We start from the raw sequence: 7,574 nt of genomic DNA on the forward strand, positions 1-7,574 counted from the left end.
GAGTGTACCTGTGTACATGTATATACAGGTACACAGACAGGTACGTACACAGGTACACACACAGGTATATACACAGGTACACATACAGGTACAACCCCATACACAGGTCACTCAAGGCTACGCTGGTGATGAGGAACGAGTGTACCCGCTTTATATATATAGATGGATAGACAGATACAGATATAGATAGATAAATAAAGATACAGACAGATAGATAGTCGTGTGTGTGTGTATGTGTGTGTGTGTGTGTGTGTGTGTGTGTGTGTGTGTGTGTGTGTGTGTGTGTGTGTGTGTGTGTGTGTGTGTGTGTGTGTGTGTGTGTGTGTGTGTGTGTGTGTGTGTGTGTGTGTGTGTGTTTTGGAGGAGTTAGTTACAATCTTCAACAATCCCTCCAAACCTAAAAAAATCTCCCAGGCTGGGTAAAATGTCTGAAAGTAACCTGTGCAGAATATCATTAGCTCGTCATCGGACTGAATGGGTTGATCAGTTTAGCAAAAGAACTACGAATGGACAACTGAAAAATTCCACAGTTTCCAAAAGTTCTCCATAATTCCCTTCTATTACACCTTTACCTCTGCAATAATGGCGGTGTTAATTATTGAGTCCTTGGAAAAATATATATATATATATATATATATATATATATAACCCCTTGTACCCCATGATGTCTCTTCTCTCTCTCTCTCTCTCTCTCTCTCTCTCTTTGATACTGCAATATTTTACTCAGCTTTGTGGAATTTTTTCGAACTGATGGGGTTAGATGGTGCCTTAATTAGCTTCATAATTCTAGAGTTTATTGATGTGTGGTGTTTGCTAAAATATATATACACAGGTAGATCCTCGAGATGAAAGGGTTAACGCTGTCCCTTTTGTCCCAGATACAGATTACACGAGGCTGGAGAGAGAGAGAGAGAGAGAGAGAGAGAGAGAGAGAGAGACTTACCCTTCCCCTCAAAGCAAGCTCCTTTTACCATTTTGTATTTATAACTCTCCAGAAACAACGAATGAGGGAAGACTACCGGAGGAAAAATTCTCTCTCAGTCCTTTGTAGAGCGTAATTCCACTTCAACGTTTATTTGGGCAAAGCTGTAGGATGCGTTGAACTGAGGGAGAACCAGCTCGAGAATAGTAAACTCCTTGGATCAACTGACCTATTTTACTGGGTTATTTTTTCTGTTTCTAGATGATTGTGTTCAAATTGGGAAGGACGCCTGGAAGTGCAAGGGTTAAAGAATGCCGTACCTCTCCAGCTTGAGAAATCTCCCCTAAAAAAGTCTTCCCTAGATTTGTCGTCTTGATCAACCCCAGTATGTCAGACCGAGCAGAAGGCAAAGAGACAGAATGAGAAAGGGGAAGGATGAAGCACGCAGCACTACATCCAGTGAGTGGATGATGGTCGTCACCACGTACTAGTAAGAGTACCAAGAATATACGAGCACTAAACTAATACGTCATTGTAGTGAAGAAGTAAATGTTAAGAATGGCTTGCTTTATTGTAAGTGGATGAAATGGGAAGGATTGTGGGAAGGGCTGACCATGTAAATAAGACACTGACGAGGAAGTTGCTGAAATCAGAAGGAAAGGAAAGGGAGTGATTACAAGGAGGTGGAAGTAACACGTGAGATGTTCTGAATCACACAGACCGCATATCGAAAAGAATGAGAGGTGTGTACGGATCTCAAAAGACTGGGTTGATGTCGTACTGTATTTGGTTGAGTGACTCGCTGTTGGTGATACGTAAGAAGCGAAGGGTGAGGTAAACTGAGAAGCCACAGAGATAACAGGGTAGAGGACGGGTCTGAATGTGGAATGGTAACTTTGCTTTGATGCAGTGTCTAAACCAAAGCACTGCAGAACACTATTTACCACAGCTGAGAGAGTGAATGTGAGATATAATGAATAAAAAATGTGTACACTGTCTATCTACCCTACTCACCTTGTTGTCGTTCTGGTAGAGGAACCTCCAGAGGATGACGAGGAAGTTGCCAGAGAGTGCGAGGGCGGCGAGTGCCCAGACGCAGACCCTGAGCACCGTGTTGGTCATCAGGTCCTCACACGAACTGAACTGGTCTGGCGGCGGCCGACAGTGTGGCACGTGGCGGGCCAGACAGCACCATCGGAACTCATCCACCCACCTGTATAGGTATACATATAAATACACATATACAAACATACACACATACACACACGTACAGACACATAATATACATTAACTGGTCTGGCGGCGGCCGACAGTGTGGCACGTGGCGGGCCAGACAGCATCCACCCACCTGTATAGGTATACATATATATACACACAAGTATATGCACACATGTACACACATAAACACATACACAAACGCACAAACACATACGAGCATACATGAACTGGTCTGGTGGCGGCCTACAGTGTGGCATATGGGTCAGGTAACACCACTGGACCTCAACCACTTACCTGTGTATACTGTATATACCTATACACATGTACATACACAAATAAACATACACACCCATACATGTACAGACATACAGTACAGAAGGGCACGTCCTGCAGTGCGACTGTGCGGCAGGTGACACCCCAGGCAGCACCACCAGAACACCTCCACACACCTGAACATATAACCACACACACACACACACACACACACACACACACACACACACACACACACACACACACACACATACAGGTAACACATGAACGGAGGAACTATCTGCATAACACCTGAGAGCGAAAATGTGACATGTGACAAGCCGCGTAGCAAGGCCGGAACTCCTCCCCCAACCCATCTACACATACACGGGTACAGCCGGGGTCAATAATTGTGTCAGATGGAGGTACAGCTGAAGTCAAAAGTTCTCACAGGAGTCAGTGGTAATATAAGCACGTAATTTCTACCAGCACTAATTCCTGGACATAACTTTTGACTCTGTACTTTCTCCACTACAGACTCTCCGACACTACTTTTTATCACGACTGTACAGATACATAAGTATAAGTAACGAGTGGCAAGACAGACCACTTGGAAACACACACACACACACACACACTCACACACACACACACACAAACGAGAACACAGACAGAAACAGCATAAAATGCGTGACGATAAAGATGCAAGAAGAATTGTTCCCCGATGGTCGCAACTAACTCCTGAAACCAACAAGGAAATGAGGTTGTGTGAAAAAAAAAAAAACAGTAGTAGTAGTAGTAGTAGTAGTAGTAGTAGTGTAGTAATAGTAGTAGTGTAGTAGCAGTAGTAGTAGTAGTAGTAGTAGTAGTAGTAGCAGCAGCAGTAGTAGTAGTTATAGTAGTAGTAGTAGTAGTAGTAGTAGTAGTAGTAGTAGTAGTAGTAGTAGTAGTAGTAGTAGTAGTAGTAGTAGTAGTAGCAGCAGCAGTAGTAGTAGTAATAATAATAATAATAATAATAATAATAATAATAATAATAATAATAATAATAATAATATCAATAATAATAATAACAAATACAAAATATAAAGCAATGTATTACAAACTAATCACTTTAAATACGCGGAAAAGCACAATCTCCCCTTGAACTCTGAGCTGTAACTAAAGAGTAACATAGAAGAGGATGATAGTCACGAAGAAGTGCCATGGAAAGGGTGCTGAGCCACGTATTGTCTTTTCCTGCCACTGAGCTACGTGAATTAAGCTGCAAAGGGACAAAAATCTTCACCAAGTTAAAATGAAAGAACAATAGTAACAGAAGAGATATGTATTAATTATTCCTTATTAATTATTTATTACTAATGATTTTTAAGAGTTCAAGCTACTCCACAATGAGAAAAGAATCGCACATACTCCAAGGCAAACTGTGTGGTCCCAGGTCGGTGTGAAAGTTGCAAGTCGAACACTCCGTTTCTGAAAGTGGAGGTCTTGGCATTTCATTTTTACTGCCATATATAATGCACAGTTGGCCACCCGTGAACCTGGGCCAGTGTCTGTGTGAAGTGGAGATCTAGTTACAATTTCCGACGTTCATGCATCACAGTCACTTGGTCATTTCAGCTAATATTTGACACCTCCTTTCGCTCATGTCAGTGCCGCCAACAAACATGCTATTATGTCAAGGAGGCCAGGTGTACCAAATGCTAGACCTCTGCCACACATTGATGCTGTACCAGGTTTATATGTAGCAAACTATAAACCCATGAGCAGAATTTCGCTCTCAATTCTATGCCAGTGTTGTGTCCTGCTTCCCGTATTTCCCATTCCTCTCCAAACATCAACAGTATCCTTCCGCATCACATACTCCTGTTCTGCGCTTAAAATGCTGTCACATAAAATTAGCTTAGGTTTCATTGCTGCAGCCACCATAGAAGTGTTGGTGAATTTTTGATCATGACTGTAAAAAAAAATGAAAAACGGAATGCCTAGAACGTGGGATTAAAAAAAGGAAAAAAATGAGGTGTTCTTTTTTTAACTTTTTCTCCGACCTCCATGATCAAACGGTCTGGGTCAGAATGCGGGCAATTCACACCTTCTGCGTGAGGAGGCTATTTACCTGTTCAGTCTGACGCCATGTGTGTGTGTGTGTGTGTGTGTGTGTGTGTGTGTGTGTGTGTGTGTGTGTGTGTGTGTGTGTGTGTTACTCTCATCGTCAGACAATTCAGATCACAAGATATTTCCCTAACAGGCGGGGTAGGTTATTTTTCTTCATTAATCGATTTACACTGCTACGATACTTTTTGAAACTGATTAAAATCCTCTAGAGCAGCAAGAAATAAAAACAACAAAGAAAACAGGTAAAATATAAAAAAACTACATCCCTGGCTGTCAGAGCTGAACTGAGGGTAACATTCCATGACCCCCTTCTGTCCACCTCTGAAGCGGTCAATCAATTCTGGTGACCTGTGGCGTATGGATTGACTAATTTGACATCCAGGTACAGGTGAGGTCCGGAATATCGCTCCAGTTTTAAGTTTAGCAATTGTGAAACGCTTACGTAATATTCTGAAAAGCGTGTTGGGTTTCAAAGATCGCAATACCAGGTTTCAAAAGACATCGCTCGCTGTGTCGTTGCTTACCGTTCGGATGTGGATCAGTATTAGTATCAGAAGTAAAGCTACCCCACCCACCCACCAAAGGTCTGTCTATCTATCTATTGTCAGGCGCCTTAATCCCGTAAGGGGTGGCCACAAACAAAGCGACTCCATGTCGCCTTGTCCCCAGCCATTTCACTGCCCTGCTCCCAGCTCACACCCCCCTCTCTCATATATATATATATTTTTTTTGTGAGGAAGAAGGAACCAAAGGCAATGAGCCCGCAAAACTGTTCCTTCCAAGAGAAAAACAAAATACAAGAGAGAGCCAAATTCAAGATCCATTCATTTCGAGATGCCTGGACACACTGCGTTTGAAAGACTGGAGATCATAGGAAGAAGGAAATACAGAGGGAGACAGTTCCAGAGTTGACCTGTTGCATAAATGAAGGACTGGGAGTAACGGTTAACTCTTGCATTAGAGAGTCGGACAGAAAAGGGGTGAGAGTTTGCTGCTAGACGGGTGCTATGCGCCTGTCGCAGAAGTGGAAGAATGCATGCAGACAGTTCAGAGGAACAGTGACCATTGAAGTAGCGATAGAAAAGAGATAAAGATGCAACAGTGCGGCGAAGAGACAGAGGTTGAAGGGAGTCAGTAAGAGGGGGAGAGTTAATGAGACGGAAAGCCTTTGACTCCACCCTATTGAGAAGAGCTGTATGTGGGGAGCCTCCCCACACATGAGAGTTGTACTCCACACAGGGGCGGATAAAACCCCTGTATAGAGTCAACAATTTTGCAGGGGTAAAGAAGGAACGGAGTCGGCTTAGCACACCCAATCTCTTAGAAGCAGATTTTACAAGAGATGTAATATGATTTTTCCAAGACAAGTCCCGCGCAAATGAAACCCCAAGCATGTTCAACGATGATGCAGGATTAAGTTGAGTATTATTAAACATAAGTGGGTATACCTGTGAAAGATTTTGTCGGGTTGATAGGTGCAAAAACTGAGTCTTTGATGCATTAAAAACAACCAGATTATTTTTACCCCAGTCAGAGATACGAGCCAAATCAGACATTAGGTGTGCCATAGCCTCATCCCTTGCCTGTTGAAGTAACTGCTGAGATGGACGTTGTGGGAATCAAATGGAAAGGTGAAGGGTGGAGTCATCAGCGTATGAGTGGATAGGGTTAGATGTACAGCTTAGAAGGTCATTGATGAATAAAAGGAAGAGAGTTGGTGATAGAACAGAGCCCTGAGGAACAGCACTCCATCCCTCCATCTCATCCTTGGCCTCCCCCTCCCTCTCCTTCCCTCCACCTCACTCACATGTACTCTCCTCGTCAGTCTCTGAATCCGCAAAGGTCCTGCGGGTACAAGGCTCTACTAGGCTCCGTTTATTTTAACTTGGTGTAAAATTGCCAACCCTCTATCTTAAACTTAAAATTGTGGCAAAAGGTTAACACTAAAAAATGGTGCCTATCACGAAGTCCCATTTCAAGAATTTTAGAGCCGTAGTACTATCTTATTCTGTCACTGAACTATGGGAAATACGCTACACAGACACGAAAATTTCCGCCAAGTTAAGGTGGACGAACCGTAGGAAAAATTATGCTAAAACCCGGGAATTTCCACTAATTATAAGATGTCCACCGCACATTATAGTCTTTGCCTGACATTACTGACCGTATGATTAAAAATGTAAAAGCGATATTCAAACCACCCTTTTTTTCGACAATTACCGAAGCATATGAAAAAGAAAGGGAACATTATCTTCTCTCCCTACAGTACATCACTGCTGACTGCACTCTCTAATGTGGGATGCAGGCTAATACATACATACATACATACGAGTACATACATATAAACATACATACATACCGTACATACATACAAAATACATACAATAATGAAAGATCCACAAAATTTCGCTGACTACTGGTTCGTCCCTGCATCTTCCCGTAATCGTATATAATCACACGTGTCTCGACTCTCATTCATTTCTTTTTCAAAACCTCAGCAAAATTATACTTACCGTTGCTTTTGGGAGATGGGGGATTGCCTAAACTGAATAAACTCCTCTGTCATTAGCTGATTTTTCTTTTTTTTTTAAAGCAAGGAAGGAGGAACCAAAGGCCAGAAGCCTGAGAATTGTTCAAAGAAAAAAACATACACAAGACAACAGACAGCTAACTTCAAGATCCGTTCATTTCGGGATGCCTGGACACACTAAACAATCCATGTGTTAAGGCAACCGAGAAACAGTACCCAAAACGAAAGGTACAATTGACCACAAAAATAATGCTTACACCTTTCCGTCTTTACGCTTCAAAACGTAGCTCTAAATTTCTGATGGTAAATTATGCAGACCTGTAACTGTTAAATATGATCTGCCTCCACTCCATCACTCCATACTAAAGTTTATAGAGCAGTGATATAGAAAATTCAGACATACACTATCATCATCATTAGCCTTCCCACAGCTTTACGCTCTCCGTGTTAATGATTGAGCTCTGAGTCTCTGTGTTAATTTAAGAAGCTCCCTAACAACTCTTCCTTACCTGTTTACTTTACTTATGGCACGTTAATATT

The sequence above is a fragment of the Coenobita brevimanus genome, chromosome 98, assembly GCF_032717465.1.
Source record: "Coenobita brevimanus isolate Jiangsu-jjx chromosome 98, ASM3271746v2, whole genome shotgun sequence".
Classification (NCBI taxonomy): Eukaryota; Metazoa; Arthropoda; class Malacostraca; order Decapoda; family Coenobitidae; genus Coenobita; species Coenobita brevimanus.